The sequence below is a fragment of the Artemia sp. Qi Xiang Cuo genome, chromosome 4 (genome assembly GCF_049724085.1).
Source record: "Artemia sp. Qi Xiang Cuo chromosome 4, ASM4972408v1, whole genome shotgun sequence".
NCBI classification, from domain to species: domain Eukaryota; kingdom Metazoa; phylum Arthropoda; class Branchiopoda; order Anostraca; family Artemiidae; genus Artemia; species Artemia sp. Qi Xiang Cuo.
The window spans coordinates 58,775,790-58,800,812 of NC_142797.1; the positions used below are offsets into that span (position 1 = coordinate 58,775,790).

General features: G+C 34.6%; 1 protein-coding gene across 1 annotated transcript in view; it reads left to right on the top strand.

Moving 5' to 3' along the window:
- Vmat (Vesicular monoamine transporter) overlaps positions 1 to 25,023 on the top strand; it is a 118,799-nt gene that overhangs the window by 23,157 nt on the left and 70,619 nt on the right. The gene's annotated exons all lie outside the window — the stretch shown is intronic.

The window sequence follows — 25,023 nt, forward strand, 5'->3', positions numbered from 1 at the left end:
TAGTACTTGCAACGTAAATCGGAAAAATATCTGGGAATTAAATAAATAAGACTTGAATTTTTTCTTCAAATTCTTGACTGTGGAATTTTCTTATAAATTTATTTTGAGGCTTTGATTCCAAGGGGAGGTTCTAAAATGTTTTTATATTAAACGATAGAAATTAAATTCAGAAGCAAACTTTATCATATGACAGTAGAGAGCAACGTTCCAAATTAACAGAACTTAACTTTATTGTGAGGTTGCAGCGATCCCCCTCTTCCTGCCGCTTTTATGCTAGGTTTTACTTACACTTTACGAAAATTACCTAAATACTTGGGGAATAAACTGGCTTAATTACCTATGTTTTGAGCAACATTTCCGGTAGTAAATAAAACTAATAGAAACAAGAATGTAAATTAACCCCTTGCAATTTTAACTGACAATTTTTATTTCATTCCGATCAGTGAAGGTGTTAGGCCCCCCGCCTCCAGGGGTCCCGTAAATTAGTGTAGACATAACCTAAAAATGCAAGGCCGCCTGAATGCTGTATCATCTCTATGCATCATGGAAAAAACGGACAGAACAACCCCTCATGCTGCATGGCGAGAGCTTACCCTTAAATCATATTTAAGATAATGAGGTTTAAGGAAATGAAAGAAATAAATGCGATTCCCTAGTTTGTAATAGTAGACATTGGGGCATCGTACAAAGGGTCCCAAAAGATTTAGTGCCACCACTGATTCTATTAGGTTTAAAGAAAGCTGCTAGTCAAGTTTCGGCGTAAAAAGTGGGAATATAGGGGCAGTAGCTCACTTCACATTCAGGCTTACTCCTGTTTAAGTTAATTTTCAACTGGCTCTGTGCTTTCAAATCAGAAAAATTATTTTTTTTTTGTTTTTTTTTACTACGAGCAAGAACTAGCCTTCAAAATCCTTTTCCATAGCTCTTACGAACCTTCACATTGAAATGGGATTGGATTTCATCAGATTGTAAAGTTTCGGGCAGGCTCTCGTTAGAGGAGTCTGAACTTGATATTTATGTGGAACTAAGGGCTTCCTCTAGGGCATTCCCATAAAAGAAGAATGTAAAACAGAAGGAGATTGTCCTAGAAAAAGGAAAAATAGCATAGGTAAAAAAACAGACTTAGAAATGATATGGAACGAAATAGATATACCTAAAAACAATCTTAAGTTTTGAAACGTAGTTCATAACTAAGTGTATTTTGAAGAGGATGCAAGTATTCGTGCGTGCAAAAGGAATTTTATTCTGTATATTCAAAATATACTTCAAGCTTTGGCAAATCATAGACCACCCGTGTTTAACTCTAGCACTAAGTACTGTCTTTGAACTTTAGATTTGTATTAATAATCAACGGCATCAGTTCACGAAAACGTGTGTTTTTCAAAGTCTACGGGAGGGGCAACTTTGGTTTTTATTTCATTTTTATTGAAAATCCCAAACAATAGCAATCTTTAATGATTGCAACCCCAAAAAATTTATTTCTAAAATCTAAGGGAGACAAATAAACTAGGGGGGCGAATCCCTCATGCCGCTGTTCGTATCAGCTGAATTCATTTTTATTCGACGATTTTCAGTCATTTTTCATTCAGCTGGAGTCATTTTAGACTTAAGAAATAGCTATAATTTTAGGGTGAAAAATTTAAACCCTGAAAATTTTTCATTGAGCCATTTCACTGATTAAATAATCTGTGAAAGTGATCATATAAAACCATTACTAAATTATTTATGATTATGAACAATCTTCTTTAGATTTTTGGAAATTCTCATGGCCAAAAAAAAACGTTCCTTTACACTTGCCATAGTTCCTTTGCAAATGAAAATACAATCCAAAGCGTATGAAAACAAGAAGTAGTAACAAGGCAAAACCAAAACATTTTCGACGTAGCAGAAAAGAAATAAAGTTTTGTATTTTGGGCTTGACTTGAAAGGTTTGGCTGATCAGGTTTAGCTAACCCACTTTATTTTTCTTTTTTTCGGTGTTCTACCGTTTTTTCTTAAGCTCAGTGTAAAGTAAATTTCCCTCAGTATAGATTAAAGGGAAAAAACAACTTTTTAAAGTGCAAGTAAAGGGTAATCTTAACACTTAAAATAAGCAAAAATTACCCTGAATAGAAGGATCTCTGTTGCCCTCTTTTACTTTCTGTTCGCAACAGTCAAATACTTGCTCATGGTATACTGAAAATAGCTTATTTTTAATATTTTCATTGAGAAGATGAAAATACTTCTTTTTCTATCGATTAAACCTCGTGCACCTCATGATACCACTTAGGTATTCTAGGTAGTTTATTAGTTTTTTCTTTAGTGAGGTGCAAACAAATATTCAACGTTGCGAGTGGGTGACGTTGAGTGGTGTAACAGCCCCACCCGTTAGCGAACAAAGTGCAAAGTCGTGGCTCGGTGTAATAACTGACAAAGTTCAGACTATCCCTAGTGCTCCCCCGCTACCAACTTATTTAGCGGAAATATAGACAGGTAAAAAGGAATTTAATGATTTTCTATCTCTATGACCGGTGGCCAAAAATAATTCCACGGATCCTTCGACATTCCCCTCTTCAATATTAACTTCGTAGCAGAAACATGGGCATGTTCTATTTTGTTTGAACCGGAGTAAAGCAAGCGTACATTGCTTTTTATTAGAGAACGAAAAAGGGTCGTTGGTCCCTCTGACCCTCCTTCTCCAATGCACACTTTTTTGGAAAAGGGTAACAGAAATGTGCATGAATTAACATATGTAACCGAATATGAGCAAAATATTAAAATAAATAAGCAATTGAAATTTAAGACGAACGAAAATTAAAAGGAATGAGCAATTTAAACTTGAAATGAACTAAATTGTAAAAAAGGTGTAAACTCACTAAAACTTACATAAACTCACTAAAGGTTAGAGTGTCATTTGGTCTATACTGAAGCAAAATTTATTTTGAATATTTATTTTTTTCGTTTTTTCGTTATTTCATTTTTTTTTTTTGTCTTAATGGGGATTCCCTTGGGCCTGACTAAATGCTCTGAAATGTTCAAGCTGATCAGTGAAAAAATCAGATATATTGGGCTACAATCATATTTTTGATTGTTATCGTCATATTTTTGCATTGATATCATGTACTGGTATCAATCATAATCATGTAGGCCTATTGACATAATCAATACAATCATATTTTTCTCCAAAAATTTGCTGTCCCCCTAAGCTCCCCTTCTTCTCGTCTACTTACCCTGAAATTTTCATGATTCTTGGAGAAAAATTTTTTGCACCTATCTTGGAAAGCTAAGAATTATAAAACCCAATCTTCTACAAAATATATCTTACTCTTGGGCTCGTTTTGCCCCGTGTGTATGCCTAGTAAGCCAATATTCAAGCTTTAAGGGTGTAATATTCAAGCTTTTCGGAATAAAACTCCATTGCCTTTTTTGGGGGGAACCAATATTTTTGGTTCTGTTTTTTTTTTTTTTTTTGTGCTTAGATATTCTCTTGGCTAAAGCACTTGATGAAATAAATTTTAGCTGATCAATAAAAAAGTTTTGTGGCTTTTTTGGATTCCATTTTTGTGGGACCCCCAAATTAAGTTCCTTAATATATGATGTTCAGCTTGGATTGCGGCTGCATGTTTCAGACTGATCCGGGAAAACAAGGTTTTTGGCACGTTTTCGGACCCAGAGCCCCTTCTTCTCTCCAAACAAAGATGTTTGGTTTCCTTAGCCCAGATAGCGATCCTTAAAATCTTTAAACAAAACTGAACAAATGTAAGCCCTTTTTTGTCACAATTCTGAGAGGGTACGTACCCAAAAACTAAAACTGTTCTTACAAATTAGGGCTCACTTGACCAAGGACTTCAATCACATAGTTCCACATTACTCAGAATAAAATTTAATTGGTTTCTAGGGCTCCATTTCCAGACCAACCGACATTATTTTTTTTTTGCATTTTGTTCACGAATTCAATTTTCTTGACGCAAGAACATTAATGATACAATTTTCCAGCCAAACATAAAAAATAAGTTCTTTTCGAGGCCCCATTTTTAGGGGGCCAGTATCCCTAACTAATCTTTTTTTTACCTAAGAGTCTTGTTAGCTCAGGGGCTAGTGATTTTGAGTTTAAAGCCGCTCAGAAAAAAGATTGCCTCTTTTTTGCCCTTTATCGGGCCCTGTATTGGGGGAACCAATATTTTTTTTCTCTGTTCTTATTTTTCATTTGGGTCAACTTAGACCAATAACTTAAGGATATAAGTTTCCAGCCAATTGGGAGAAGAGTTCCGAGCCTTTTTTGGGCTTCAATTGTGGGGATCTTGCCCCAAAATATGTTTTTTATATTAAGTTGTATTTGGTGCATGGACATTGGAAGACTTCGTCCATGGACATAGACGGGTGCAAGTTTCAAACAAATCACAGAGAAAAGTTTTATCAACTATTTTTTGGGCCCCCTAGCAACCTTCCTCCTCTTCAACGAAAAAAGTTATCCCCAAGGCCCGTAGTATGATCCCTGAAAGCTCTGAGCCGATCAGACACCCAAGATTGACGATGCTTTCTTTATCCATCGTACAAGATTTGTAATCAAGTGGTATTATTCGTAGCTGGGGGCTCTACCCCAGGGTTGTGGGGCTCATGCCATTTATGTAGCTTTATCTTTTGAGTCTTTTAAGTATTATGAACAGACTAGCTATTTCAAGATTTAATTTGGTACCTTGGGCTTTGCAGGGGGTTTGAGTAAAAATAGCACTAGAGGGAACTCGTTGGCCTTTAGTCATTGTCCTTTCACTCTTAAAATAGGCCAAAGATTTCTAATTTCCCATCGAAGGAGCCCCCTCTCAAGTATCTAAGACCACTTCTCAATGTGGAATGACTGGAAAAAAGATAAATAAATAAATTTATACGCTGGAAGCACTTAGTTCATTACCAAGATAGCGCTGGACCGTCGCCTTTGTGGGCGTTCAGACGCCGGATTCTGTCTCAGACTCTGTCCAAGTTCCCTGCTCAGAATGGTTGAAAGTCAGGGTATTTACAGAAATAGAAAATTTCCAATCATAATTGTCCCCTAAATATGTGTTTATAGTTCTGAAAATGCTGCTCGATGCGTCCTATTTTCAGCTTTCAAGCATTCTGAGCGGGAAACACGGACAGAGTCTGAGAAAAATTCCATCGTCTGAACGCCCACTTTTAATACATCTGTAGCTGCCACCACGAAAGGTCCGATTTTGATATGGAAATTCCTTCTTTCGAATAACATCAATATCAGCCAAAAAAAAATGAAGAATATAAGTTCAAATTACAGCAGAAACAAAGTACAGTATAATCGCTTATAAAAAATTAAATAAAAAACAAGTTTTTTAAACTGAAAGTAAGGAGCGACATTAAAACTTAAAACGAACAGAAATTATTCCGTATATGAAAGAGACTGTCCCCTCCTCAACGCCTCGCTCTTTACGCTAAAGTTTTTTATTGTTTTAAAAAATAAAGTTGTGAGACAGAGTCAAACTTTAGCGTAAAGAGCGAGGCGTTGAGGAGGGGACAGTCTCTTTCATATACAGAATAATTTCTGTTCGTTTCAAGTCTTAATGTCTCTCCTTACTTTCAGTTTAAAAAACTTGTTTTTTTATTTAATTTTTGAACGTTTTTGAATAAATACAGGTTTTGATCTTGGCTCACCGTACATGAATAATTAAAACGAAATTTTCATATTAACTTACTTTTATTTAGTTAAATGGCTTTCTCAAAACTTGTTTAATTTTATTTACTAACGTTTTTATTAGTAATTAATATTCGTAACTTACGAATGAACTAACGTAACGAACTTCTATATTCATATATTTCTAATACGTTTATTAGGGGGTTCGCCCCCTAGTCAATATCTTGCTCTTTAAGCGAAATTTCAAATTTTGTTCCAATTCTTTAGAAATGACCGCTTAATCACAAAGGCCGTTAATTAGAATAAATAGCTCTTATGAAAGTACTAAAAAATCTTTGGCTTAAAGACCGAGGTATTGACTAAGGGGTGAACCCAATTATATATGTAATATTTTCTGTTCGTTTAAAGTTTCGATGTTGCAGTTGAAATACTTGTTTTTTTTTTATTAAATTTATGATCTTTTTTTAAATAATGGTGGGAAGTCCGGCGTCCCCTTCATAGCAATGTCCCTTCCCCCATGAAAACTTCCTTCATGGAAAGATCCTCCCACATAACCCCTGACCCACCCACCCCCCCACTACCAGGAAAAATCTCCCCTGAAAATGTCTGTATACTTCCAAATAACCAATACTATATGTTAACATTAGTATAGTCCTTCTTTTGAATTTGCGCAGGCCCCCGTACCAAACAGTTTTTTTCTGTTAATTAGTTGAATAGGACATGGTTGAACAAATCATCAAACCTACTTGATCTAATGAAGTGGAACAGAAGCTCACCAAACTGAAAAGATAAATGTAATAATTAACAATTATTGGTCAGGGTCAATATGCTTTTCATCTTTGGTATTATATGATTCATTGACTGTTTGATCAATGACAGTAAAGTTTGATAGATTTTTTTTACGTGAAATACTCTAGTTTCTTTTCTTAGTTTTGACAACATTTTGGAAGAAACTAAATTTCAGTTGGAGGGGGGGGCAAAATGAGGTCTGGGGTGAAAATTTGGTCTGAGAGAGGCAGTTGTCCCCTCTGTCCCATAGGAAATTACACTCCTCAACCCAGCCCCTTGCCACTTACTGGCAGGGGCGAATCCAGGGAGAGGGTGCGCGTGCCAACCCATATTCTTCTTCGTCTTCTTGTATGAGGGATTCAGTATCACGAGGATTCAGTTGCATGGGAGTTCAGTTGTATAGGGTTTCAGTTATACAGGGGTTCACTTACAAGGAGCGATTCAGTTGAACTAGGGGGGGGGGATGTGCGAGTTGGAGGAGATGGGATGATAGTGTACTGTATAATACAGAAGTGATATTTTGGAACGTATTTTCAATTTAACGAGAATGCTTCACTATAAATAAGGCTATCGTGTTTTACCGAACTTTCTAGGGCAGGGGCAACTATTTAGTTTAAATAATTCTAGGAGGAATTGAGTTTTATGGATGGTATGGAAAAAATGCTACTTGTTAAATATTCGGGTAAACATACGACTGCTTGAGAGTTCAGTTAAAGGAGAGTACAGTTATACGGAGGTTTAGTTAAATGGGGTCAAGTTGCATGGGGGTTCAGTAGCACGAGGGGTTCAGTTGCATGGGGGAGTTCAGAAGCTTGGGATTCAGTTACATGAGGGGGGGGGGTTGTTACCTGAGTCTTTTATTCTAACTTAACTTGTAGGAATAGGACTTCATTCCATTGGCTAAATCCGTTTATTCATCTATAATGGTGAACAAAAAGACTATTAATTCTCCGTATTCTTCTTCTTCTTCTTGCAAGAGGGATTCAGTAGCACGAGGATTCAGTTGCATGGGAGTTCAGTTGTACAGGGTTTAGATTATACAGGGGTTCACTTACATGGAGCGATTCAGCTGAACTAGGGGGGGGGAGGGGGCCTTTGTGATTTGGAAGAGATGGGATGATCGTGTACAGTATAATAAATAAGTGATATTTTGGAGCGTATTGTAAATTTAACGATAATGCTTCACTATAAATAATGCTATCGTGTTTTACCGAACTTTCTAGAACAGGGGTAACTATTTAGTTTAAATAATTCTAGGAGGAATTGAGTTTTATGGATGATATGGAAAAAATGGTACTTGTTAAATAGTCGGGTAAACATACGACTAAGAAATCTATGATTTGGGATGTGTGGGTTGCTATTTTTTTACTTTTCTCAGCAGGATTTCTTATCCTTTCATAGGTGCGTATGATAGTTTCTTGATATAACATAGCAATGACTACATCAGATGGTTTTGTAGTGCAGTGAGGCGTTACTAGTAGTAGTATTTTCGTGTTTTTTTCAAGCAAATAATACTATACATTAAATTCATTAAGATATTTTATTTATAAAACAAAGCCGTGACTACATAAGATGGTTTTGTAGTGCAGTGAGTTGTTACTAGTAGTAGTATTTTCACGTTTTTTTTTTTTTGCAAGCCATTCATACTATAACTTAAGTGCATTCTTATATTTTCTTGATCAAAAATAGCCTTGAATACATCAGATGGTTTTGTGTTGCATTGAGTTGTTAATAGTAGTAGCACTTTCGTGTTTTTTTTTTGCAAGCCATTCATTGGTATGGAAAAAATGCTACTTGTTAAATATTCGGGTAAACATACGACTGCTTGAGAGTTCAGTTAAAGGAGAGTACAGTTACACGGAGGTTTAGTTAAATGGGGTCAAGTTGCATGGGGGTTCAGTAGCACGAGGGGTTCAGTTGCATGGGGGAGTTCAGAAGCCTGAGATTCAGTTACATGAGGGGGGGGGGGTTGTTACCTGATTCTTTTATTCTAACTTAACTTGTAGGAATAGGACTTCATTCCATTGGCTAAATCCGTTTATTCATCTATAATTGTGAACAAAAAGACTATTAATTCTCCGTATTCTTCTTCATCTTCTTGCATGAGGGATTCAGTAGCACGAGGATTCAGTTGCATGGGAGTTCAGTTGTACAGGGTTTCGGTGATACAGGGGTTCACTTACATGGAGCGATTCAGTTGAACTAGGGGGGATTTGCGATGTGGAGGAGATGGGATGATAGTGTACTGTATAATACAGAAGTGATATTTTGGAGCGTATTGTCAATTTAACGAGAATGCTTCACTATAAATAAGGCTATCGTGTTTTACCGAACTTTTTAGGGCAGGGGTAACTATTTAGTTTAAATAATTCTAGGAGGAATTGAGTTTTATGGATGATATGGAAAAAATGCTACTTGTTAAATATTCGGGTAAACATACGACTAAGAAATCTATGATTTGGGATGTGTGGGTTGCTATTTTTTTTTACTTTTCTGAGCTGGATTTCTTAGCCTTTCATAGGTGTGTATGATAGTTTCTTGATAAAACATAGCAGTGACTACATCAGATGGTTTTGTAGTGCAGTGAGTCTTTACTAGTAGTAGTATTTTCGTGTTTTTTGCAAGCCATTAATAATATATATTAAATGAATTCAGATTTTTTCTTTATAAAAAATAGCCTTGACTACATCCGATGGTTTTGTATTGCAGTGAATTGTTACTAGTATTAGTATTTTCACGTTTTTTTTTTTTGCAAGCCCTTAATAATATAACATAATTGCATTATGATATTTTATTGATAAAACATAGCCGTGACTACATCAGATTGTTTTTTTATTCAGTTAGTTTTTAATAGTAGTATCACTTTCGTGTTTTTTTGCAAGCCATTCACACTATAACTTAAATGCATTCAGATATTTTCTTGATAAAACATATCCGTGACTACATCTGATGGTTTTGTTATGCAGTGATTTGTTACTAGTAGTAACACTTTCCTGTTTTTTGCAAGCCATTCATACTATACCTTAAATGCATTCAGTTATTTTCTTGATAAAACATAGCCATGACTACATCAGAGTGTTTTGTAGTGCAGTGAGTTGTTACTAGTAGTAGTATTTTCGTGTTTTTTCCAAGCCATTCATACTATACCTTAAATGCATTCTGATATTTTCTTGATAAAACATAGCCGTGACTACATTAGATGGTTTTTTGATGCAGTGAGTTATTACTAGTAGTAGCACTTTCGCGGTTTTTCCAAGTCATTCATACTATACCTTAAATGCATTCAAATATTTTATTTTTCAAACATAGCATTTATTACATAATAATTTTTTTTTGTGCTTTTTTTTTTTAATAGTATTATTATTTTCATTTTTTTTTCACGCAATTCTAACAATAACTTACAAGTATTCAGACAATTTACTGATCAATCTTATATGTGATAACATTAGGTGGTGTTTTATTAAGGTGAGTTGTTACTAGTAGTAGTATTTTAGTGTTTTTTTCAAGCAATTCACACTATACCTTAAATGTATTCAGATATTTTCTTGATCAAACATAGCTGTGACTACATCAGATGGTTTTGTGATGCAGTGAGTTGTTACTAGTAGTAGCACTTTCGTGTTTTTTTTTTGCAAGCCATTCATACTATACCTTAAATGCATTCAGATATTTTCTTGATAAAACATAGCCATGACTACATCAGATAGTTTTGTAGTGCAGTGAGCTGTTAGTACTAGTAGTATTTTAGTGTTTTTTGCAAGCAATTCATACTATACCTTAAATGCATTCAGATATTTTCTTGATAAAACATATTCGTAACTACATCATATGGTTTTGTGATGCAGTTGTAGTGCAGTGAGTTGTTACTAGTAGTAGTATTTTCGTGTTTTTTGCAAGCAATTCATACTATACCTTAAATGCTTTCAGATATTTTCTTGATTCATTCTTATACCTAGATTTTCTCTATTTTAACCTATCTATCCAATATATGATGTATGTAAATCCTTTTCTTACATCTCCGATGTTTTAATAGACATTCTAAACGTTCGATATGCTAGCTTACTCTAAAAATAATGAACACATAACAATGTAAGGTATAATATATTTTTAATGAAATAATGTCATGTAGAATTGAACAACTTTGGACATTTTGAATCTGTTCCATAAAATGCTTCACCATGAACTCTCTTGATAGTATAGCTATTGTCTTCTCTTAGTTCGTAATCAGTAGAATGATCATTATTCCATTTTGACTCATACACAATTTTAATAGGTGTGTCATCGAAAAGGTCAATATGCTTTTCGTCTTTGGTATTATTTGTATTCATTGACTGTTTGATCAATGGCAGTAACGTTTGCTGGTACTTTGTTATTCATCGATTCATCTTTATAATCCTTAGTGATATTTTCTGCCAATGCCCTTTTTATTTTTCTAGAAATTTCACTATCTATTATCACACTATTTTTACACAGGTAACAGTTCCGGCACGTAGACAGGATATGGTTTATGATATTAGTAGAAGAGTAGGCCTTTCTTTTCGTCTTTGCTTTTGTTTGAATGCTAATACCCGAAAGCTGACGATGTGGTTTAACACTGGGTAACATGTTACCACAAGCACTAGCAAGAAGATGCCCCTTTTTATCAACTATTATTTTTATGTTGGCATTCTCTTTGAGTGTAATCATCTCCGGAGATCTCAATCTCGCATATCCACCATCATAAGAGTTGAATTTTTTTGGTACTCCAAAGAAATTCAATTCCTTACTGTCATAACAACGCACGCATACGTATCCGATAGTACTACCACCTGTACTTATTTCATAGTTTAAATACTTCTCCTTGTCAGCATTCAATGCTACAATAACACTATCATGTGAACACACTTTCTTAAAATGCTTCATCTTCACTTTTTTAGAGATATTAGTTATGTGTTTATCGTTCCACTGTGTAAAAAATACTGATTTAATATATGCAATAAACTAGCTAGTGTCGATAACCGGCCATAGAGCAATAGTGGGAAAGCCACATCGTGTCTCAGGGACAAGCATAGAGTACAATTCATTCAAGAAATTATGAAAATATTTGTAAGCAAGTAATAAACACGTTTTGAAACTACATGCTATTTGCATGCCTTTCCTTGGCACCTTTCCAAAAATGAGCGGGGATCCCCCACTGGTTCCTACACATTGCAAAAAGTGAGCAGTACGAAAAACTTGAAACCTTTCCAAACAAGCGGGGATTCCTCACTGATTCCTACACATTGCAAATTGTGAGCAGTACGAAAACTCCACGTTTTCAACCAGACCGGTTTTTTAGGGACCAATCAGGAGAGACATGCCTGAAATCATGAATTAGAATATTTAATTAGCTGTTTTGGGTTTTTAGACACCATAGCTAGTTGAAACTCTACATAAATATCTTCATTTTTAACCTTATTGAGTATAGTTTAAATAATTCTAGGAGGATGAAGTATTTTTCTACTTAACAACTACATTAATAACTTCTAAGATGATAGGACAGTATGACACAGAATTTATCAGTTACCGAGAGTTCAATAACTCCCCTCGCAATGACTTCCAAGGGTTTTATGACTCCTCCCCACAATGAATTCAGATGGTTTTAAGACTCATCTCACTAGTCATAACTCCATTCAACCTTTATAGAAGTTATAATAGTTTGATGAATTATTTATATGATTAACAAATAAATTAATAGCATCCAAGATGATAGGACTTTTTGACACAGTCTTTATCATTTTGAAATAATCATCTTGCGGTGTTATATTCTAATGTGCTTTTTTATTATTTTCTATTGATCTCGAAGAAATCGACTGTTATCATTGGTTAGTGAACTATAATCTGTTTGAGTATGATAAAAGCTTGTGGAGTACTACATTACGTTATATAAATAGACTGGGATTCTATGTTAGAGTGATTACACCACTTAATAATACTGGTAAGTAACTGAGAAATGTCCAGGAGGAAGTCAGTGAAATTTGCAGCTTTTTCGGAGTTGAAGCGCTCTACGTAAAGGGCAATGTACCTACAGATAAAGTTTTAATTCAAAAGTGTGACCCTAGGATTCCACTTTTCAATCTAGAAGAATTTAAGTGTCCTAAATTTGAAGGGGATTATCACCGTCCTGAAGACGAGGTTAGGTTCTTCGCACAGTGGATACCTAATAACTTACCTGATCGGGATAAATCCATAAGACATATTAAAAACTATCCTATATCAGGGGACCATCGTTTGTGGATTTTTAAGTGTTAACAATTATTACTTTTTTTTTTTAAACATTTGTTGTTGTTGTTTTTTGTTTTTTTTCTCAAAAAAAAAAATCTGTTAATACATTTAAGCAATAAATATCTTTAAGCTTAACCCCTTCATGTTCTTTAGAATAGTTCTATTCCCCACTGGTTCCTACACATTGCAAAAAGTGAGCAGTACGAAAACACCACGTTTTCAACAAGACTGGTTTTTTACGGACCAATCAGGAGAGATATGCAAAGTCGACATAGCTTTATTTCATTTTTTTAAGGTTCATTTAGCCGAGGTTACGGGCGCCCACGTAACCCATCGGGTGCTTTTTATTAAGCGTTACATATAATTAGTATGTTTATTTAAACATTTGTTGTTGTTGTTTTTTTTCTCAAAAAAAAAATATGTTAATAAATTTAAGCAATAAATATACTCATGCTTAACCCCATCAGGTTCGTTAGAATAGTTCTATTCCCAACTGGTTCCTACACATTGCAAAAAGTGAGCAGTACGAAAACCCCACGTTTTCAACAAGACTGGTTTTTAGGGACCAATCAGGAGAGATATGCAAAGTCGACATAGCTTTATTTCATTTTTTTAAGGTTAATTTAGACGAGGTTACGTGCGCGCACGTAACCCATCGTTTGTGGATGTTTAAGAGTGAACTCTAAGTACTCTTTTTATGTAAACATTTGTTGTTGTTGTTTTTTTTTCTCAAAAAAAAATCTGTTAATACATTTAAGCAATAAATATCTTTAAGCTTAACCCCTTCATGTTCTTTAGAATAGTTCTATTCCCCACTGGTTCCTACACATTGCAAAACGTGAGCAGTACGAAAACTCCACGTTTTCAACAAGACTGGTTTTTTAGGGACCAATCAGGAGAGATATGCAAAGTCGACATAGCTTTATTTCATTTTTTTAAGGTTCATTTAGACAAGGTTACGCGCGTGCACGTAACCTCGTCTAAATGAACCTTAAAAAAAAATGAAATAAAGCTATGTCGACTTTGCATATCTCTCCTGATTGGTCCCTAAACAACCAGTCTTGTTGAAAACGTGGAGTTTTCGTACTGCTCACTTTTTGCAATGTGTAGGAACCAGTGGGGAATAGAACTATTCTAAAGAACATGAAGGGGTTAAGCTTAAAGATATTTATTGCTTAAATGTATTAACATATTTTTTTTTGGAGAAAAAAAAACAAAAAAAACAAATTTTTACATAAAAAGAGTACTTAGAGTTCACTCTTAAACATCCACAACCGATGGGTTCCGGGCGCGCTCGTAACCTCGTCTAAATTAACCTTAAAAAAATTAAATAAATCTATGTCGACTTTGCATATCTCTCCTGATTGGTCCCTAAAAAAACAGTCTTGTTGAAAACGTGGGGTTTAATTAATGCTCACTTTTTGCAATGTGTAGGAACCAGTGGGGAATAGAACTATTGTAAACAACATTAAGGGGTTAATCTTAAATATATTTATTGATTAAATTTATTAACAGATTATTTTTTTAGAAAAAAAAAACAACAACAACAAATGTTCACATAAAAATAGTACTTAGAGTTCACTTTTAAACATCCACAAACGATGGTCCCATGATATAGGATAGTTTTTAACATGTCTCATTGATTTATCATGATCAGGTAATTTCTTAGGTATCCACTGTGCGAAGAACCTAACCTCGTCTTCAGGAAGGTGATAGCCACCTTCAAATTTAGGACACTTAAACTCTTCTAGATTGAAAAGTGGAATCCTAGGGTCACACTTTTGAATTAAAACTTTATCTGTAGGTACATTGCCCTTTACGTAGAGCGCTTCAACTCCGAAAAAGCTGCAAATTTCACTGACTTCCTCCTGGACATTTCTCAGTTCCTGACCAGTATTATTAATTGGTGTAATCAATCTATCATAGAATCCCAGTCTGTTTATATAACGTAATGTAGTACTCCACAAGCTTTTATCATACTCAAACAGATTATAGTTCACTAACCAATGATAACAGTCAATTTCTTCGAGATCCATAGACAATAATAAAAAGGCACATTCGAATAGAACACCGCAAGATGATTTTTTCAAACTGATAAATTCGGTGTCAAACAGTCCTATCATCTTGGAGGCTATTAATGTAGTTGTTAAGCAGAGAAATACTTCATCAAACTTTTATACCTTCGCTCAAGGTTGAATGGAGTTATGACTATTGAGATGAGTCTTAAAACCATCTGAATTCATTGTGGGGAGGAGTCATAAAACCCTTGGAAGTCAGTGCGAGGGGAGTTATTGAACTCTCGGTAACTGATAAATTCTGTGTCATACTGTCCTATCATCTTGGAAGTTATTAATGTAGTTGTTAAGTAGAAAAATACTTCATCATCCTAGAATTATTTAAACTATACGCAATTAGGTTAAAAATGAAGATATTTATGTAGAGTTTCAACTAGCTATGGTGTCTGAAAACCCAAAACAGCTAATTAAATATTCTAATTCATGATTTCAGGCATGTCTCTCCTGATTGGTCCCTAAAAAACCGGTCTGGTTGAAAACGTGGAGTTTTCGTACTGCTCACTATTTGCAATGTGTAGGAATCAGTGGGGAATCCCCGCTCGTTTGGAAAGGTTTCAAGTTTTTCGTACTGCTCACTTTTTGCAATGTGTAGGAACCAGTGGGGGATCCCCGCTCATTTTTGGAAAGGTGCCAAGGAAAGGCATGCAAATAGCATGTAGTTTCAAAACGTGTTTATTACTTGCTTACAAATATTTTCATAATTTCTTGAATGAATTGTACTCTATGCTTGTCCCTGAAACACGATGTGGCTTTCCCACTATTGCTCTATGGCCGGTTATCGACACTAGCTAGTTTATTGCATATATTAAATCAGTATTTTTTACACAGTGGAACGATAAACACATAACTAATATCTCGAAAAAAGTGAAGATGAAGCATTTTAAGAAAGTGTGTTCACATGATAGTGTTATTGTAGCATTGAATGCTGACAAAGAGGAGTATGTAAACTACGAAATAAGTACAGGTGGTAGTACTATCGGATATGTATGCTTGTGTTTTCATGACAGTAAGGAATTGATTATTTTTGGATTACCAAAAAAATTCAACTCTTATGATGGTGGATATGCGAGATTGAGATCTCCGGAGATGATTACGCTCAAAGAGAATGCCAACATAAAAATAATAGTTGATAAAGAGGGGCATCTTCGTGCTAGTGCTTGTGGTAACATGTTACCCAGTGTTAAACCATATCGTCAGCTTTCGGGTATTAGCATTCAAACAAAAGCAAAGACGAAAAGAAAGGCCTACTCTTCTACTAATATCATAGACCATATCCTGTCTACGTGCCGGAACTGTTACCTGTGTAAAAATAGTGTGATAATAGACAGTGAAATTTCTAGAAAAATAAAAAGGGCATTGGCAGAAAATATCACTAAGGAATATAAAGATGAATCGATGAAAAACAAAGTACCAGCAATCGTTACTGCCATTGATCAAACAGTCAATGAATCAAATAATACCAAAGACGAAAAGCATAATGACCTTGTCGATGACACACCTATTAAAATTGTGTATGAGTCAAAATGGAATAATGATTATTATACTGATTAAGAACTAAGAGAAGACAATAGCTATACTATCAAGAGAGTTCATAGTGAAGCATTTTATGGAGCAGATTCAAAATGTCCAAAGTTGTTCGATTCTACATGACATTATTTCATTAAAAATATAGTATACCTTACATTGTTATGTGTTCATTATTTTTAGAGTAAGCTAGCATATCGAACGTTTAGAATGTCTATTAAAACATCGGAGATGTAAGAAAAGGATTTACATACATCATATATTGCATAGATAGGTTAACATAGAGAAAATCTAGGTATAAGAATGAATCAAGAAAATATCTGAATGCATTTAAGGTATAGTATGAATGGCTTGCAAAAAAAACGAAAATAATACTACTAGTAACAACTCACTGCACAACAACTGCATCACAAAACCATCTGATGTAGTTACGACTATGTTTTATCAAGAAAATATCTGAATGCACTTAAGGTATAGTACGAATTGCTTGCAAAAAACACGAAAATACTACTACTAGTAACAGCTCACTGCACTACAAAACCATCTGATGTAGTCATGGCTATGTTTTATCAAGAAAATATCTGAATGCATTTAAGGTATAGTATTAATGGCTTGCAAAAAAAAACACGAAAGTGCTACTACTAGTAACAACTCACTGCATCACAAAACCATCTGATGTAGTCACGGCTATGTTTGATCAAGAAAATATCTGAATGCATTTAAGGTATAGTATGAATGGCTTGCAAAAAACACGAAAATACTACTACTAGTAACAACTCACTGCACTACAAAACCATCTGATGTGATCACAACTATGCTTGATCAATAAAATATCTGAATTCATTTAAGTTTTAGTATTAATGGCTTGCAAAAAACACTGAAAATACTACTACTAGTAACAACTCACTCCACTACAAAACCATCTGATGTGATCACGACTATGTTTGATCAAGAAAATATTTGAATGCATTTAAGGTATAGTATGAATGACTTGGAAAAACCACGAAAGTGCTACTACTAGTAATAACTCACTGCATCAAAAAACCATCTAATGTAGTCACGGCTATGTTTTATCAAGAAAATATCAGAATGCATTTAATGTATAGTATGAATTGCTTTGAAAAAACAAGAAAATAATACTACTAATAACAACTCACTGCACAACAAAACCATCTGATGTATTCACGGATATGTTTGATCAAGAAAATATCTGAATGCATTTAAGGTATAGTATGAATGGCTTGCAAAAAACACGAAAGTGCTACTACTAGTAACGACTCACTGCATCACAAAACCATATGATGTAGTCACGGCTCTGTTTGATCAAGAAAATATACGAATGCATTTAATGTATAGTATTAATTGATTGAAAAAAAAACTAAAATACTAATACAAGTAAAAACTCACTGCACTACAAAACCATCTGATGTAGTCATGGTTTTGTTTTATCAATAAAATATCTTAATGCATTTAAGGTATAGTATGAATGGCTTGCAAAACAAACACGAAAGTGCTAGTACTAGTAACAACTCGCTGCATAAAAAAACCATCTGATGTTGTAACGGATTTTTTTTATAAATAAAATATAATAATGAAATTATGTTTTATTATTATGGGATTGCAAAAAAAAAAAACGTTAAAATAATAATAATAGTAACGACTCACTGCACTACAAAAACATCTGATGTAGTCACTGCTATGTTATATCAAGAAAATATCATACACACCTATGAAAGGCTAAGAAATCCAGCTCAGAAAAGTAAAAAATAGCAACCCACACATCCCAAATCATAGATTTCTTAGTCGTATGTTTACCCGAATATTTAACAAGTAGCATTTTTTCCATACCATCCATAAAACTCAATTCGTCCTAGAATTATTTAAACTAAATAGTTACCCCTGCCCTAGAAAGTTCGGTAAAACACGATAGCCTTATTTATAGTGAAGCATTCTCGTTAAATTGACAATACGCTCCAAAATATCACTTCTGTATTATACAGTACACTATCATCCCATCTCCTCCAAATCGCAAATCCCCCCCTAGTTCAACTGAATCGCTCCATGTAAGTGAACCCCTGTATAACGGAAACCCTGTACAACTGAACTCCCATGCAACTGAATCCTCGTGCTACTGAATCCCTCATGCAAGAAGATGAAGAAGAATACGGAGAATTAATAGTCTTTTTGTTCAACATTATAGATGAATAAACGGATTTAGCCAATGGAATGAAGTCCTATTCCTAAAATTTAAGTTAGAATAAAAGACTCAGGTAACAACCCCCCCCCCCTCCTGTAACTGAATCCCAAGCTTCTGAACTCCTCCATGCAACTGAACCCCTCGTGCTACTGAACCCCCATGCAACTTGACCCCATTTAACTAAACCTCCGTGTAACTGTACTCTCCTTTAACTGAACTCTCAAGCAGTCGTATGTTTACCCGAATATTTAACAAGTAGCATTTTTTCCATACCAATGAATGGCTTGCAAAAAAAAAAACCGAAATTTATAATAATATTAAAAACAAACTGCACAAAAAAACAAAATGATGTAGTCAAGGCTATTTTTTATAAAGAAAATATCATAATGCAATTAAGGTATATTATGAATGGATTGCAAAAAAAAAACTTGAAAATAATACTACTAGTAACAATTCACTGCACTACAAAACCATCGGATGTATTCACGGCTATGTTTTATAAAGAAAATATCTGAATGCATTTAAGATATATTATGAATGGCTTGCAAAAAACACGAAAATACTACTACTAGTAACGCCTCACTGCACTACAAAACCATCTGATGTAGTCACTGCTATGTTATATCAAGAAAATATCATACACACCTATGAAAGGCTAAGAAATCCAGCTCAGAAAAGTAAAAAAATAGCAACCCACACATCCCAAATCATAGATTTCTCAGTCGTATGTTTACCCAAATATTTAACAAGTACCATTTTTCCATACCATCCATAAAACTCAATTCCTCCTAGAATTATTTAAACTAAATAGTTACCCCTGCCCTAGAAAGTTCGGTAAAACACGATAGCCTTATTTATAGTGAAACATTCTCGTTAAATTGACAATACGCTCCAAAATATCACTTCTGTATTATACCGTACACTATCATCCCATCTCCTCCAAATCGCAAATCCCCCCCCCCCCTAGTTCAACTGAATCGTTCTATGTAAGTGAACCCCTGTATAACCGAAACCCTGTACAACTGAACTCCCATGCAACTGAATCCTCGTGCTACTGAATCCCTCATGCAAGACGAAGAAGAAGAATACGTAGAATTAATAGTCTTTTTGTTCACCATTATAGATGAATAAACGGATTTAGCCAATGGAATGAAGTCCTATTCCTACAAGTTAAGTTAGAATAAAAGAATCAGGTAACAACCCCCCCCCCCTCATGTAACTGAATCCCAAGCTTCTGAACTCCCCCATGCAACTGAACCCCGCGTGCTACTGAACCCCCATGCAACTTGACCCCACTTAACTAAACCTCCGTGTAACTGTACTCTCCTTTAACTGAACTCTCAAGCAGTCGTATGTTTACCCAAATATTTAACAAGTAGCATTTTTTCCATACCATCCATAAAACTCAATTCCTCCTAGAATTATTTAAACTAAATAGTTACCCCCGCCCTAGAAAGTTCGGTAAAACACGATAGCCTTATTTATAGTGAAGCATTCTCGTTAAATTGACAATACGCTCAAAAATATCACTTCTGTATTATTCAGTACACGATCACCCCATCTCCTCCAAATCGCAAATCCCCCCCCCCTCGTTCAACTGAATCGCGCCATGTAAGTGAACCCCTGTATAACCGAAACCCAGTACAACTGAACTCCCATGCAACTGAATCCTCGTGCTACTGAATCCCTCATGCAAGAAGAAGAAGAAGAATATGGGTTGGCGCGCGCACCCTCTCCCTGGATTCGCCCCTGCCAGTAAGTGGCACGGGGCTGGGTTGAGGAGCGTAATTTCCTATGGGACAGAGGGGACAACTGCCTCTCTCAGACCAAATTTTCACCCCAGACCGCATTTTGCCCCCCCCTCCAAATTAAATTTATTTTATTTTAAATTGTTTTAGAAATTAAGAAAATAAACTAGAGTATTTCACGTAAAAAAAAAATCTATCAAACGTTACTGTCATTGATCAAACAGTCAATGAATCAAATACTACAAAAGATGAAGAGCATATTGACACTGTTCAATAATTGTTAATTATTACATTTATTCAGTTTGGTGAGCTTCTGTTCCACTTCATTAGATCAAGTAGGTTTGATGATTTGTTCAACCATGTCCTATTCAACTAATTAACAGAAAAAAACTGTTTGGTACGGGGGCCTGCGCAAATTCAAAAGAAGGACTATACTAACATTGGGTAAAGTTCATAACTTTCAGCCCTCCCCCCGGGAACTTCGGGGGATTATGTCATCCTAAAAGACATACTTATAATATTTTCGAACATGTTGAACAAAATGGCTATCTCAAAATTTTGATCAGGTGACTTTGGGAAAAAAATGAGCGTGGGAGGGGGCCTAGTTGCCCTCCATTTATTTTGGTCAATTAAAAAGGGCACTATAACTTTCAATTTCCATTATAATGAGCCCTTACCCTATTTTATAGGACAACGGGTTCGATACTAACACCCCTGGGGAAAAAAAAAAAAAAAAAAAACAAATAAACACGCACCCGTGATCTTTCTTCTGTCAAAAAATACAAAATTCTACATTTTTGTCGATAGGAGCTTAAAACGTTTATAGTAAGGTTCTCTGATACGCAGAATCTGATGGTTTGATTTTCATTAAAGTTCTATAACTTTTAGGGGTTGTTTCCCCGTTTTTTCGAAAATAAGGTAAATTTTCTCAGGTGCCTAACTTTTGATAGGAAAAATTAAACTTGATGAAACTTATATATTTGAAATCAGCATAAAAATGTAATTCTTTTGGTGTATCTATTTGTATCAAAATGCCGTTTTTCTAGAGTTTCGGTTACCATTGAGCCGGGTCACTCCTTACTTACAGTTCGTTACCACGAACTGTTTGATAACTTGTCTCTTCTGATTGTTCACTAGGGTGAACATTTTAATTCATACAAGCAATCTTGAAAAATTTATGTCACGTGTGATGGTCTAACCATGTTGAAAGGTATATACTCGGAACCGCATGACAAAAAGTTTTCCTATTGTGTATTTCCTCCTTGACCCTCAGTTCTTAAGTTATCGAAAGACTTTCAGTAAGTGTCACATTTTACCAAGAGATAGTTGGTTATGTATAAATCTCAGGTCGGGAAAAAAATTCATATTTTTTTTTTTTTTTTTTGGAAATTCATGTCACTTTTGCATTGCTTTGTTTAGATACCTAAAATTCTTGGAAGGGAACAAGAGCCTAATAAATCACTTTTCAGCAAGTTTATCGATTATAGTTTGCCGAATTGAGCGGAGAAAATCTTATAAGAAAAAAAAAATCAACACTCTATCACTGTGAAGCTAACAAGAGAGGTTAACATAGTAAAAACACAAAACACACTCTTTCACACAGGCCTGCACAAAAAGATCAACTAAATCCTTCTTCCCTCATAGAAAATATCTGGTGACGACTCAATTAGCGGTTGAGTTAATTGCAAATAATTGTCTATAATAATTCTTTATTATGTATGGATGGTTGTGATAGCACATAGCTCAGAACTTTGAAGGTCTTATACAGAGCCTTCTCTTAATTTTATTAATCTAAAAAACCTTTTCCACAAAATAAGTTTTTCAAATTAAACAATTAAACCAAAAATGAGTAGAAATAAAGTCAAATAATCTTCCAAGCGTAAAACTGCTACAAATCACCATCAATTAATAAATGAGACGCAAAGCCAACGGAAATTTCAATAAATAACGAAGTCAAACTCAAATTATGCAGAAATTACCATGAGCAGGGTTGACAACCCCCTTACCTTCTCAACACCAGAAACATAATTTGCACTTTACTGGGAAAAACAACAAATGAAAGTGGATTGTCAGTTTAATATACATATACTGATATTTATTCCTTAAAGTCGTAATAGTTTTAGATTTATTGGAGTTAATAAAGTAAAAAAAATTAAATTGTATTTTGCAGAATAAGTAGTTGTAGTAGTAGTAGTGGTTATAGTAGCAGTAGTAGTAGTAGTACATATTGCCTTTTGACCAATTGATATTTCCCTTTAAGCATTCTCTGGAAGTTCAGACTTGATTTCCAAATGAATTCTTGAGATACACCCCTTTTGACAATCTGCCTGCACATAGTGTTTTTTTCTATTTTATTTCAAGTTTCCCATAAATATGCTCTCGAATTATCACCTTCATAGATTTAGCTTCAATAGTACTAGCACCATATTAGTAGTGGTAGTAGTAGTGGTGGTAGTAGGAGGTAGTAGTGGTAGTAGGAGAAGTAATAGCAATAGTAGTACTGTATTAGCAGTAGTAACAGTAGTAGCAGCAGTATTAATAACAGTTGTAGCATATACGTGTTGCCTTTTGGTCAGCTGAACACCCCCATCATGATACCCCAGAGGTTTCACCTTGAAAGGGTAAACTGTTCCAAAAATATTGCTGATGCTACATTTACATGTAGCCTATATTTAGTGCTAAAGCGTTTCATGATTTTAGTTAATTCGGAGGCTAACTGGTACTGCTTAGCCAAGTGCCCGAAAATACGTGTGTATACCTAAATTATAGTGTTCTCACTAGTTTATATGTCAGAATTCAGTTTCTTTACCCCCTTCTGTTTACTCTTATTACCTGATAGACATTTGAGTGCCATTACGGAGAGCATTTGACCAAGTCTGTTCTTAATTATTTTGATTTCTCAATTAATTCTGATCATTTTTACATATACCCACACAATTATACTGTGCAATCAAATAGAATTTCTGATAATAATCTAACTGGAAAGTTATTAGCCTTTAAGAGTGCTCTACGTAAAACGAAATTGTGAAATGCCATTTAGACTTGTGTTTTTTATTCATTAAACCTTTCACCGTTACTGAGAAAGGGTCGTCCAATTTTATTTTTGTGTTTTTATTTTAAGGTTTGTTTTTATATTTTTGTCAGTTTTATTCTGCACTGAGGACAGTCAAGCGGAGGTCTTAACCGAAATGTTTTTCGGCATAATTTTTTCACTGGCTGTTGATTGTCCTCGTTTTCTTCCTTTCTTCATGATTTTCTGTTTTATCATGATTAGCCAGTGTGGTCTCAGAAATTATTTAAGAGTTAAAACATATTCCTTACAAAAGGCAGTTTTTGAGATAAATTGATGCCAACATCACTGCGTATAGGTGAATGCTTAAGAGCCAGCCAGCTCAGTTGGAGGGTATTTATATACCAGCTGACTCTCTAAAGCCTAAATATATTCCTTATAGAAAGCAGCTTTTGAGATAAATCGTGCCTAGCTTGTGCTAGAAAGGCCTCTGTTTACGCCGTGATGTTTCAAGGCTCAACATCTTTTAAATGAAGTTAGAATAGCTATATTTATTAGGAAGCAGTCATTCCGTATATGAAGGCCACCTGTTTGTTAATCCGTTAGTTTAAGCATAACCTTACATATTTTTAAACTCGTAATCTTGCAAGGATTTATAATCTACTAGACCAAAAGCTCCCAATCGGGGCCCAAGACATCCTCCCCGCCGATTCCATTTTAATCTATAAACCCAAATAAAAAGAGATCAAATTAGTTTTGAATTTCTCTTATAATTTAGTTAGATTTAGAAAAAGCTTTCAAATAAATGTAAACGCTATCTCATTTACCACTTTGATTAAAGTGCCTCTGCCATTTTAAAGGATTCAACTTCCTAATTGAAGTCTAATGGATTTTTCTTTCAATTTGTTGTTTCGTAGGACTTGGTCCTTTTAAACACTTTTTCCCTCTTTATAAAGAAAATGACAAATGGAACATTTCTTGAAAACAAGTTTATTTTGAAACCTTTTTTTCGGCAAGTCTTATTTTTCTTCAAATAGGGTAAATAACAAGCAAAATTTAGTTCATTGGTTATCTTCGATGGATATTGATTTTAGTTCGCTCTCGGGTTTTGGGAAGCCTCAGTTGCTTCTTATTTTTTAGATTTTTAATGTGTTTTGAATTTGGAAATATGAGCTGAGTAGAAAAATGGTGCTGCTCTTTTACAGAACATTTTTAAACACAAAATGTTTTTATAGCCGAAGGCGAAGAAAAAACAGCTTTAGGCCAACATTATATTTGAAAAAGTAAAGATAGTCCTTTAATCCCCCAGAATGCTTATAGAAAATGATAATTTCACCGGGATTCCAAGTATATTGGCCTTTTCAAAGTAAAATAAATAATATAAAAAAAATTTGTACTGAAAGTAAGGAGCAACATTAAAACTTAAAACGAACAGAAATTATTGCAAGCATGAGGGGAGTTGCCTTCTCCTTAATACCTCGTTCCTTACGCTAAAGTTTTTAGTCTATCCGTTATTCTATTAATTATTCTTAAATAATTGGAGCAAAAAGTCAAACTTTAACGTAATGAGCGAGGTATTAATGAGGGTGCAACCCCCTCATATTTTTAAAAATTTTGTTCGTTTTAAGTTTTAATGTTGCTCCATACTTTCAGTTGAAAAAACTTCTTTTTTTAATTTAGTTTCTGATCGTTTTTAAATAATGCCGGTAAATCCAGATTCCCCTCCATAGAAAATTCCTTCCCCCACAAAAAATTCATTAGTGGAAAGATCCTCCCATGTCCCCCAACCACCAGAAAATCCTCTCCCTCCCAAAAGTATC